The 12,464-nt window shown below is 44.5% G+C and overlaps 1 protein-coding gene across 1 annotated transcript in view; it reads right to left on the bottom strand.

Moving 5' to 3' along the window:
• peak1 (pseudopodium-enriched atypical kinase 1) overlaps nt 1-12,464 on the bottom strand; it is a 263,257-nt gene that overhangs the window by 202,380 nt on the left and 48,413 nt on the right. The window contains exon 3 of the mRNA XM_029668784.2: nt 2,019-2,146. The gene's annotated coding sequence lies outside the window, so the exon portion shown is untranslated. The remainder of the gene's footprint in view (nt 1-2,018; nt 2,147-12,464) is intronic.

The raw sequence follows: 12,464 nt of genomic DNA, 5'->3' as shown, positions 1-12,464 counted from the left end.
CACGAGAGTGGGGTCTCCGCTAGTTTTAAAGTTGCCCAAGTTATACAGAGAAATTGGCATAGTAGGCAATGCAAACAATCACAGCCTTCCTAATTCAGGAGAGCAGTGTCTAAAAATGAAGCCATATCCTCACTATTGGAGGGGCGGTAGAAGTAATACTATCTACTGAAAATATTAAATAGTGACCATTTAATGAGGGAATGAGAGCTTGAAAATAAAATATGGTTGAAAGAATCAACCGTACAGAGGCTCTGGGAGGTGATGTCTGGGGACAGGAAAATCAGCTCTCCAGATTCAGAGATGAACTGTACATGGCATGTTCTTGATGGTGACCTGTCCCTTCCTACCGTGGGAGGCTTTGGCTAAGCAGGGCTCATTTCCTCCACAGTTGCAGCCATTGGTTAGTTCTCCGGTTTGTTAGTAATAACGCTTGTTTGTTTGTTTTCCATGGGGTTTACAGGGAGGGAATAAGTTCCCACATCTTATTCTCTGCCCCTTCTCCAATCTCCCTCCTCTTTCTTGCCTCCTAGTGCTTCAGCAGAGATGGAAAACCTGTCCCAGACTCTCAGCAAGAGGGTCACACACACACACACACACACACACACACACATTACATTGATCCATGACAACTGGGTGAGTTCAATGCAGGCCGGACTACCTGGAGCACCAAGTATAATTGTATTGTTTGGAAAACATACTTTTTTGGGGGGGGCAGCTAATATTCTGCATTTCAACACATTGAAAAAGTTGCCGTTTTATAATGCTATTATGCACATTTTGTTATGAGGCATGAGAAAATGTTGCAGTTTCCTACAATTCTACTCCTTTTGCTATCATGTGTTATCTAGGGGGCCCATAAAATTATTATTAATCTGAAAACGGCTAACGTCCTGCATTTCAACACAATTAGAGTAGGAAAAAAATGCAGTTTTATAATGCTATTCTACACATTTGACCAAATATTCCGTTTTAAAGCAAATTTCCTGTTATTCTACACATTTTGCTATCATATGCTACCTTTATTGTTTGGGGGCCCCTGAATCCCTATCCACTGCTGGAGAGTGATTTTTGCCTGATATTTACAGAAGGCTTTTGACTGGTTTCATAACATAGAAACATGCCCTATCTAGCGTACTCGCTCTGTGGCTGGTTTCATAACATAGAGCATGTTTCTATCTAGCGTACTCGCTCTGTGGCTGGTTTCATAACATAGGGCATATTTCTATCTAGCATACTCGCTCTGTGGCTGGTTTCATAACATAGAAACATGCCCTATCTAGCGTACTCGCTCTGTGGCTGGTTTCATAACATAGGGCATATTTCTATCTAGCGTACTCGCTCTGTGGCTGGTTTCATAACATAGAAACATGCCCTATCTAGCGTACTCGCTCTGTGGCTGGTTTCATAACATAGAGCATGTTTCTATCTAGCGTACTCGCTCTGTGGCTGGTTTCATAACATAGAGCATGTTTCTATCTAGCGTACTCGCTCTGTGGCTGGTTTCATAACATAGAAACATGCCCTATCTAGCGTACTCGCTCTGTGGCTGGTTTCATAACATAGGGCATATTTCTATCTAGCGTACTCGCTCTGTGGCTGGTTTCATAACATAGAAACATGCCCTATCTAGCGTACTCGCTCTGTGGCTGGTTTCATAACATAGAGCATGTTTCTATCTAGCGTACTCGCTCTGTGGCTGGTTTCATAACATAGAGCATGTTTCTATCTAGCGTACTCGCTCTGTGGCTGGTTTCATAACATAGAGCATGTTTCTATCTAGCTGATTCTCTCTGTAAGAGGTCTGACTGTTGTGTATGGCATCCCATTTCTGTCTCTGCATTTCGACTCTGGTGTAGCAACCAAAAGATGATACTAACTGAAAGCAAAAACAAGGCTCCTAATTCAGTTAAGCTGTTACAATCAGGTCAGTTTCGGAAAGATTGAAGCGCCACTTTCAGTCAAACAACCTTCAAAAAACCATTAACATTTGCTAAATAAAAAAGTCCAGCTTGACTCACCTGGTTACTACGCATGAAGAATGTCTTGTCTGTGGATCCCTTCACTCCTCAGTTATACGACCAGATACAGCTGATTCAGACGGACATAAGCTACTGGTGTCCAAAGAGGCCATAAGCCAAACATTTCCCTGCAGAAAGAGAGGCAGAGAGAGGGGGACAGGTGTGAGTGGTGAGTGAGTGAGTGAGTGAGTGAGTGAGTGAGTGAGTGAGTGAGTGAGTGAGTGAGAGAGAGAGAGAGAAACAGAGAGACAGAGAGTGTTCATAGAGGAATTGGAACAGATTTCCAGATTCCTGCCCAGGCACAGCTCCACGTGTGGAGGAGAGGAGAGGGAAGGGCCTCTGGAGACTGGGCTGCTCAAACACATTAAATAAATAGAAAAATAACCTGGGCGGCAAGAGGCCCGGTGGCCCTGTGTGCATCACACGCTCAGGTAGAGGAATTATGTTACACGCTCCCTCGTTTAGCGGGAACTTCACAGTTCCCTGCCGCTCAAGCCAGCCAGATAAGGCACATTAGCCAATGGTACATGAATAGGGCAAAAATAAGAATTAGAAACTGAAATATTGTCATTTTAGGATTGTCATTAGTCAGTGACCCAAGATTTGGGCTTGTTTACCTAGCGACAGCTTATCATTAGAGCCCTGTTAGCATCCTCAATGCAGAGACTTGGGGTTTGCATGTTATAGCAGGTTGTTAGAGAAATGGAAAATACAATATAGAACCAGGAACAGATATAGCCCTTGGTTCACTCCAGACCTGACTGCCCTTGACTAGCACAAAAACATCCTGTGACGTACTGCATTAGCATCGAATACCCCCGCGATATGCAACTTTTCAGGGAAGTTAGGAATCAATATACTCAGGCAGTTTGAAAAACCTTTGCTTTCCTAACAGAAATTTGCATCCTGTAGCACAAAATCCAAAAAGCTCTGAAACACTGTCACCACCGATAAATCCGTGATAATTGAGAATTTCAATTTGCATTTTTCTACGGCTGGCCATGCTTTCCACCTGGCTACCCCTACCCTGGCCAACAGCTTTGCACCCCCCCACAGCAACTTGCCCAAGCCTCCCCCATTTCTCCTTCACCCAAATCCCGATAGCTAGTGTTCAGAAAGAGCTGCAAAATCTGGACCCCTACAAATCAGCCGGGCTAGACAATCTGGACCCTCTCTTTCTTAAATGATCTGCCGAAATTGTTGCAACCAATATTACTAGCCTGTTCAACCTCTTTCGTATCGTCTGAGATCCCCAAAGATTGGGAAGCTGCCGCGGTCATCCCCTCTTCAAAAGGGGAGACAGATATAGGTCTGTAGCAGTTTGGGTCTATTCTACCCTACCATGCCTTTCTAAGATCTTCGAAAGCCAAGTTAACAAACAGATCACCGACCATTTCGAATCCCACTGTACCTTCTCCGCTATGCAATCTGGTTTCAGAGCTGGTCATGGGTGCACCTCAGCCACGCTCAAGGTAAATGATATCATAACTGCCATCGATAAGAGACATTACTGTGCAGCCGTATTCATCGACCTGGCTAAGGCTTTCGACTCTGGTTATTCAAATGACTGCCTCGCCTGGTTCACCAACTACTTCTCTGATAGGGTTCAGTGTGTCAAATTGGAGGGCCTGTTGTCCGGACCTCTGGCCGACTCTCTTCTCTGCATACATCAATGATGTCGCTCTTACTGCTGGTGAATCTCTGATCCACCTCTACGCAGACGACACCATTCTGTATACTTCTGGCCCTTCCTTCGACACTGCGTTAACTATCGTCCAGACGAGCTTCAATACCATACAACTCTCCTTCCGTGGCCTCCAACTGCTCTTAAATGCAAGCAAAACTAAATGCATGCTTTTCAACCGACCGCTGCCTGCACCTGCCCGCCCGTCCAGCATCACTACTCCGGACGGTTGACTTACAATATGTGGACAACTACAAATACCTAGGTGTCTGGTTAGACTGTAAACACTCCTTCCAGACTCACATTCATCTATTTCGCAAACAAAGCATCCTTCACTCATGCTGCCAAACATACTCATAAAACGAACTATCCTACCGATCCTTGACTTCGGCGATGTCATTTACAAAATAGCCTCCAACACTCTACTCAGCAAATTGGATGCAGTCTATCACAGTGTCATATGTTTTATCACCAAAGCCCCATATACGACCCACCACTGCGACCTGTATGCCCTCGTTGGCTGGCCCTCGCTTCATATTCGTCGCCAAACCCACTGGCTCCAGGTCATCTATAAGTCTTTACTAGGTAAAGCCCCACCTTATCTCAGCTCACTGGTCACCATAGCAGCACCCACCTGTAGCACGTGCTCCAGCAGGTATATCTCACTGGTCACCCCCAAAGCCAATTCCTCCTACGGCCGCCTTTCCTTCCAGTTCTCTGATGCTGGAACGACTGGAACGAACTGCAAAAATCACTGAAGCTGGAGACTCATATCTCCCTCACTAGCTTTAAGCACCAGCTGCCAGAGCAGCTCACAGATCACTGCACCTGTACATAGCCCATCGGTAAATAGCCCATCCAACTACCTCATCTCCATACTGTTATTTATTTTGCTCCTTTGCACCCCAGTATCTCTACTTGCACATTCATCTTCTGCAAATCTACCATTCAATTGTTTAATTGCTAAATTGTAATTATTTGCCACTATGGCCTATATATTGCCTTACCTACCTTATCCTACCTCATTTGCACACATGGTATATAGAGTTCTACTTTTGTATTATTGACTGTATGTTTGTTTAATCCATGTGTAACTCTGTGTTGATGTTAGTCGCACTGCTTTGCTTTATCTTGGCCAGGTCACAGTTGTAAATGAGAACTTGTTCTCAACTAGCCTACCTGGTTATATAAAGGTGAAATAAATTTTAAAAAATAAGTATTGACATAGGTATATGCCCTGTGTGTTCATATTGGGTGAGAGAATATTGTTTCTGTATCTAGCAATGGAGAACTAGTGAGATTGTCCACAAGGCAAAGGCCTTTTAGATTTGGTTACGTTTGGTCTTGATGGAATATGTTGGGCATGCAGCAAATAACACTACACAATATTAGGCTTACTCAATTATTCAACCTCATCTTCACTGACACCCAGTGACACGCCCAACGCTACACTTCTCTCCGAGACAAACCATGACTCACTGAAGGAATATAAGGATAATGTTAAAAAAAAACTCCATCCCCCTCACCGACGAAGTCAATAGCTTTTTTTCCCATTCTGACAGCATTGTTGAATCCTATTTTTCATTAAAACCCTATGACTCTCACCAGTACCGCGGGTTAAGATCTTGCCTTGACCTCAATTAGTCTCCATCTGCAGGCATGGCATTCTGATTTCACCTTCCTTAGAGGCCGCTCCAGCAGACACAATGCTATATAAGGCCTTGGATGCACTGCACTGCACGCACTGTAGGACTACACAGGAGTGAGGGACAAAGTGCTGAAGTAAGTGGAGACTGCCAGGTCGGAGGTCTATTTACGCTAAATCCTTTTTCATTTTTCCTTTCTAAGAGGGTCCGGGTTGCTCAACATGACTTGTCTCCTTGAACCGGAGTCCAACACTAACATGCCTATTTATTGTCTGCTTGTGGTCTGGGGCCAGGAAGTGAGGGGAGATTTCGGCGTAGAGGGCACAGGACATGTCCTCCTCCCCCTGAACACCCCTCCAGCTTCTCCCTCAACATGGGGTCACGCCCAGGGAGGAAAACTTCACCCCTCGCCCTTTACTGTCAGAATGGACCGCTCTCCAGGTGGTGGCTGCATAAGTGTTACCATTTCTGTATGTTTGTGCACGTGTGAGGGTTGTTGTGTAGGTGGGGTTGCTGCACTGTTTTGCTGGGGATTCTATTTCCAGAGTACGCTGAAGGGGCAGCGTTGCTGTGTGTGGAATACATAAATAAATTCCCTCTCTCTTTCCTGATCCATCTCCTTGTCTCTCTCTGTCACTTTCCTCTTGGTCTGTTTCCCAATCATCTAGAATAGCTTCCCCTCCTTGTTTACACTCCAACCACTAATGCTGTAGATTAAAAGAGCGGAGAGGATTTTACTTTTTTGTTCTCAACTATCAGATCCTTTCAGACCAGTGGTTGTCATAAAGAAAAATGACAACAAAAGGATGGCCATTTAAGGATTTTAGGATGACAATACTCTCACTCGCTCGTGGTTGCACTCAACTTCCATTGTCTGTCCCTCTTTCTCTTTCTCTCTTTCTCATGCATGCATGCATGTAAATTACAGTTGAAGTCGAAAGTTTATATACACCTTAGCCAAAAACATTTACTCAGTTTTTCACAATTCCTGACATTTAATCCTAGCACTTTTAAGAATGTGAAATGTCAGAATAATAGAGAGAATTATTTATTTCAGCTTTTATTTATTTCATCACATTCCAGTGGGTCACATTTTTTACATACACTCAATTAGTATTTGGTAGCATTGCCTTTAAAATTGTTAAACTTGGGTCAAACATTTCAGGTAGCCTTCCACAAACTTCACACAATAAGTTAGGTGAATTGTGTCCCATTCATCCTGACAGAGCTGGTGTAACTGAGTCAGGTTTGTCAGCCTCCTTGCTCGCACACGCTTTTTCAGTTCTGCCCACAAAATTTCAATAGGTTTGAGGTCAGGGCTTTATGATGGCCACTCCAATACCTTGACTTTGTTGTCCTTAAAGCCATTTTGCCACAACTTTGGAAGTATGCTTGGGGTCATTGTCCAAGCTTGAACTTCCTGACTGATGTATTGAGATGTTGCTTCAATATATCCACATCATTTTCTTTCCTCATGATGCCATCTATTTTGTGAAGTGCACAAGTCCCTCCTGTAGCAAAGCACCCCCAAAGCACCCGTGTAGCCCGGGGATGCTGCCACCCCCGGGCTACACGGTTGGGATGGTGTTCTTCGGCTTACAAGCCTCCCCCTTTTTCCTCCAAACATAACGGTGATCATTATGGCCAAACAGTTCTATTTTTCTTCCATCAGACCAGAGGATATTTCTCCAAAAAGTACGATCTTTGTCCCCATGTGTAGTTGCAAACCGTAGTCTGGCTTTTTTATGGCGGTTTTGGACCAGTGGCTTCTTCCTTACTGAGCGGCCTTTCAGGTTATGTCGATATAGGACTCGTTTTACTGTGGATATAGATGCTTTTGTACCTGTTTCCTCCAGCATCTTCACAAGGTCCTTTGCTGTTGTTTTGGGATTGATTTGCACTTTTCACACCAAAGTACGCTCATCTCTAGGAGACAGAACGCGTCTCCTTCCTGAGTGTTATGACGGCTGCGTGGTCCCATGGCATTTATACTTGCTTGTTTGTACAAATGAACGTGGTACCTTCAGGCGCTTGGAAATTGCTCACAAGGATGAACCAGACTTGTGGAGGTCGACAATTGTTTTTCTGAGGTCTTGGCTGATTTCTTTTGATTTTCCATTGTTGTCAAGCAAAGAGGCACTGAGTTTGAAGGTAGGCCTTGAAATACATCCACAGGTACACCTCCAATTGACTCAAATGATGTCAATTAGCCTATCAGAAGCTTCTAACGCCATGACATCATTTTCTGGAAGTTTCCAAGCTGTTTAAAGGCACAGACACTTAGTGTATTTAAACTTCTGACCCACTGCAATTGTGAAATAATCGGTCTAAACAATTATTGGAAAAATTACTTGTGTCATGCACAAAGTATATGTCCTAACCGACTTGCCAAAACTATAGTTTGTTAATAAGAAATTTGAGTTTTAATGACTCCAACCTAAGTGTATGTAAACTTCCGACTTCAACTGTATATATACTGAGATCATGTGACAGATAACGTGACACTTAGATTGCACACAGGTGGCTTTATTTCACTAATTATGTGACTTCTGAAGGTACATGGTTGCACCAGATCTTATTTAGGGGCTTCAAAGCAAAGGGGGGTGAATACATTTGCACGCATCACTTTCCTGTTTTTTATTTTGTTGAAAAAGTTTTTTTTCTCAATTTCACTTCACCAAATTTGGACTATTTTGTGCATGTCCATTACATGAAATACAAATAAAAATCAGGTCATAATGCAACAAAATAGGAAAAACGCCAAAGCACTGTGACATAATAAAAAATCCCCATAAAAAGTATGTGGACACCTGCTCGTCGAACATCTCATTCCAAAATTATGGCAATTTCTCTATGGACCTTGCTTTGTGCAAGGGGGGATTGTCATGCTAAAACAGGAAAGGGCCTTGGCCAAACTGTTGCCACAAAGTTGGAAGCACAGAATAGTCTAGAATGTCTATTATTTATCCTCCACCATACTTTACAGTTGGCACTATGCATTTGGGCAGGTAGGGTTCTCCTGGTATGCACTAAAACCACATTTGTACGTTGGACTGCTACCCAATAATGGTAAAGCAGCCTTCACTGGTTCTAACAGCAGACCTATCAGCTTGCTGCCTGCTCTTAGCAAACAGTGCAGTACACTCAATATGTACTGCACTGACACAAATGACAGATGATTGATTGAAAGCTTCTCTAATGTCAACCACGTAAAGTCTGGTGTACTGCAGGGAATCTCTCTACTGTGTGTCCATGTAATTGGATGATTCACAACCTACAAAGCACTACATGGGCTTGCTCCTACCCATATTTCTGATTTGGTCCTGTCGTACATACCTACACATACACTATGGTCACAAGACGCAGGCCTCCTAACTGTTCCTAGAATTTCTAAGCAAACAGCTGGAGGCAGGGCTTTCTCCTATAGAGCTCCATTTTTATGGAATGGTTTGCCTACCCATGAGAGAGATGCAGACTCGGTCTCAACCTTTAAGTCTTTACTGAAGACTCATCTCTTCAGTGGGTCATATGATTGAGTGTAGTCTGGCCCAGGAGAGTGAAGGTGAACGGAAAGGCACTGGAGCAACGAACCACCCTTGCTGTCTCTGCCCGGTTCCCCTCTCTCCCCTGGGATTCTCTGCCTCTAACCCTATTACAGGGGCTGAGTCAATGGCTTAATGGTGCTCTTTCATGCCATCCCTAGGAGGGGTGCGTCACTTGAGTGGGTTGAGTCACTGACGTGATCTTCCTGTCTGGGTTGGCCGGTTGGGTTGTGCCGTGGCGGAGATCTTTGTGGAGATCTCAGCCTCCAGTATGTATGCTGCAGTAGTTTGTGTCGGGGGGTTAGTGTCAGTCTGTTATATCTGGAATATTTATCCTGTCTTCTCCAGTGTCTTATGTGAATTTAAGTATGCTCTCTCTAATTCTCCCTTTTTTTCCTTCTCTCTCGGAGGACCAGAGCCCTAGGACCATGCCTCAGGACTACCTGGCCTGATGACTCCTTGCTGTCCCCAGTCCACCTGGCTGTGCTGCTGCTCCAGTTTCAACTGTTCTGCCTGCGGCTATGGAATCCTGACCTGTTCACCGGACGTGCTACCTGTCCCAGACCTGCTGTTTTCAACTCTCTAGAGACAGCAGGAGTGGTAGAGATACTCTTAATTATTGGCTATGAAAAGCCAACTGACATTTACTCCTGAGGTGCTGACCTGTTGCACCCTCGACATCCACTGTGATTATTATTATTTGACCATGCTGGTCATTTATGAACATTTGAACATCAGATCAAATCAAATCAAATTTTATTTGTCACATACACATGGTTAGCAGATGTTAATGCGAGTGTAGCGAAATGCTTGTGCTTCTAGTTCCGACAATGCAGTGATAACCAACAAGTAATCTAACTAACAATTCCAAAACTACTGTCTTATACACAGTGTAAGGGGATAAGGAATATGTACATAAGGATATATGAATGAGTGATGGTACAGAGCAGCATACAGTAGATGGTATCGAGTACAGTATATACATATGAGATGAGTATGTAGACAAAGTAAACAAAGTGGCATAGTTAAAGTGGCTAGTGACATAAGAATGCAGTCGATGATCTAGAGTACAGTATATACATATGCATATGAGATGAATAATGTAGGGTAAGTAACATTATATAAGGTAGCATTGTTTAAAGTGGCTAGTGATATATTTACATCATTTCCCATCAATTCCCATTATTAAAGTGGCTGGAGTTGGGTCAGTGTCAATGACAGTGTGGTGGCTGTTTAACAGTCTGATGGCCTTGAGATAGAAGCTGTTTTTCAGTCTCTCGGTCCCAGCTTTGATGCACCTGTACTGACCTCGCCTTCTGGATGATAGCGGGGTGAACAGGCAGTGGTTCGGGTGGTTGATGTCCTTGATGATCTTTATGGCCTTCCTGTAACATCGGGTGGTGTAGGTGTCCTGGAGGGCAGGTAGTTTGCCCCCGGTGATGCGTTGTGCAGACCTCACTACCCTCTGGAGAGCCTTACGGTTGAGGGCGGAGCAGTTGCCGTACCAGGCGGTGATACAGCCCGCCAGGATGCTCTCGATTGTGCATCTGTAGAAGTTTGTGAGTGCTTTTGGTGACAAGCCGAATTTCTTCAGCCTCCTGAGGTTGAAGAGGCGCTGCTGCGCCTTCTTCACGACGCTGTCAGTGTGAGTGGACCAATTCAGTTTGTCTGTGATGTGTATGCCAAGGAACTTAAAACTTGCTACCCTCTCCACTACTGATCCATCGATGTGGATAGGGGGGTGTTCCCTCTGCTGTTTCCTGAAGTCCAAGATCATCTCCTTAGTTTTGTTGACGTTGAGTGTGAGGTTATTTTCCTGACACCACACTCCGAGGGCCCTCACCTCCTCCCTGTAGGCCGTCTCGTCGTTGTTGGTAATCAAGCCTACCACTCTTGTGTCGTCCGCAAACTTGATGATTGAGTTGGAGGCGTGCATGGCCACGCAGTCGTGGGTGAACAGGGAGTACAGGAGAGGGCTCAGAACGCACCCTTGTGGGGCCCCCGTGTTGAGGATCAGCGGGGAGGAGATGTTGTTGCCTACCCTCACCACCTGTGGGCGGCCCGTCAGGAAGTCCAGTACCCAGTTGCACAGGGCGGGGTCGAGACCCAGGGTCTCGAGCTTGATGACGAGCTTGGAGGGTACTATGGTATTGAATGCCGAGCTGTAGTCGATGAACAGCATTCTCACATAGGTATTCCTCTTGTCCAGGTGGGTTAGGGCAGTGTGCAGTGTGGTTGAGATTGCATCGTCTGTGGACCTATTTGGGCGGTAAGCAAATTGGAGTGGGTCTAGGGTGTCAGGTAGGGTGGAGGTGATATGGTCCTTGACTAGTCTCTCAAAGCACTTCATGATGACGGAAGTGAGTGCTACGGGGCGGTAGTCGTTTAGCTCAGTTACCTTAGCTTTCTTGGGAACAGGAACAATGGTGGCCCTCTTGAAGCATGTGGGAACAGCAGACTGGTATAGGGATTGATTGAATATGTCCGTAAACACACCGGCCAGCTGGTCTGCGCATGCTCTGAGGGCCGTCTGGGCCTGCAGCCTTGCGAGGGTTAACACGTTTAAATGTCTTACTCACCTCGGCTGCAGTGAAGGAGAGACCATGTTCTGTTATAATCTCTACCTGGCACAGCCCGAAGAGGACTGGCCACCCCTCATAGCCTGGTTCTTCTCTAGGTTTCTTCCTTGGTTCTGGCCATTCTATGGAGTTTTACCTAGCCACAGTGCTTGTACACCTGAATTGCTTGCTGTTTGGGGTTTTAGGCTGTGTTTCTGTACATCACTTTGAGATATCATATGATGTAAGAAGGGCTTTATAAATACATTTGATTTGATGATTCAACCATGTACACATCAGCAACCACAGCTAATGATATGACTGAAACCCTTAGAAAAGAGTTGCAGTCTGTTTTGGAACGGGTGGCCAGTAATAAACTGGTCCTTAACATCTCTAAATCTAAGAGCATTGTATTTGGTACAAATCATTCCCTAAATTCTATAATGTAGTAATGAATAGTGTGGCTGTTGAACAAGTTGAGGAGACTAAATTACTTGGTGTTTCCTTAGATTGTAAACTGTCATGGTCAAAACATATAGATTCAATGGTTGTAAAGATGGGGGGGGTCTGTCCTTAAAGAGATGCTCTGCTTTTTTGACACCACACTCCAAAGAAAGTGCTGCAGGCTCTAGTTTTATCTCATCTTGATTATTGTCCAGTTTTATGGTCAAGTGCTACAAATTAAGACCTAGTTAAGATGCAGCTGACCCAGAACAAACTCGCATGACTTTTTCTTCATTGTAATCAGAGGGCTTTTATTAATACAATGCATGCTATGTCTCTCTTGGCAAAGAGTTGAGGAAAGACTGAATGCGACACTTCTTGTTTTTATAAGAAACATTAATGTGTTAGAAATTCCAAATTGTTTGCATAGTCAACTTACAAAAAGCACTGACAAACACACTTGCGCCACCAGGGTTATTTTTCACAGTCCCCAGGTCTAGAACAAATTCAAGGAAACATACAGTATTATACCGAGCCATTAGTGTATGGAACTCCCATCTTTTCAGCACAAG

Source organism: Oncorhynchus nerka, linkage group LG9a (genome assembly GCF_034236695.1).
Source record: "Oncorhynchus nerka isolate Pitt River linkage group LG9a, Oner_Uvic_2.0, whole genome shotgun sequence".
Lineage (NCBI taxonomy): Eukaryota > Metazoa > Chordata > Actinopteri > Salmoniformes > Salmonidae > Oncorhynchus > Oncorhynchus nerka.
Note: the sequence above shows the minus strand (reverse complement) of the source record. Positions and strands in the feature narration are given on the sequence as shown.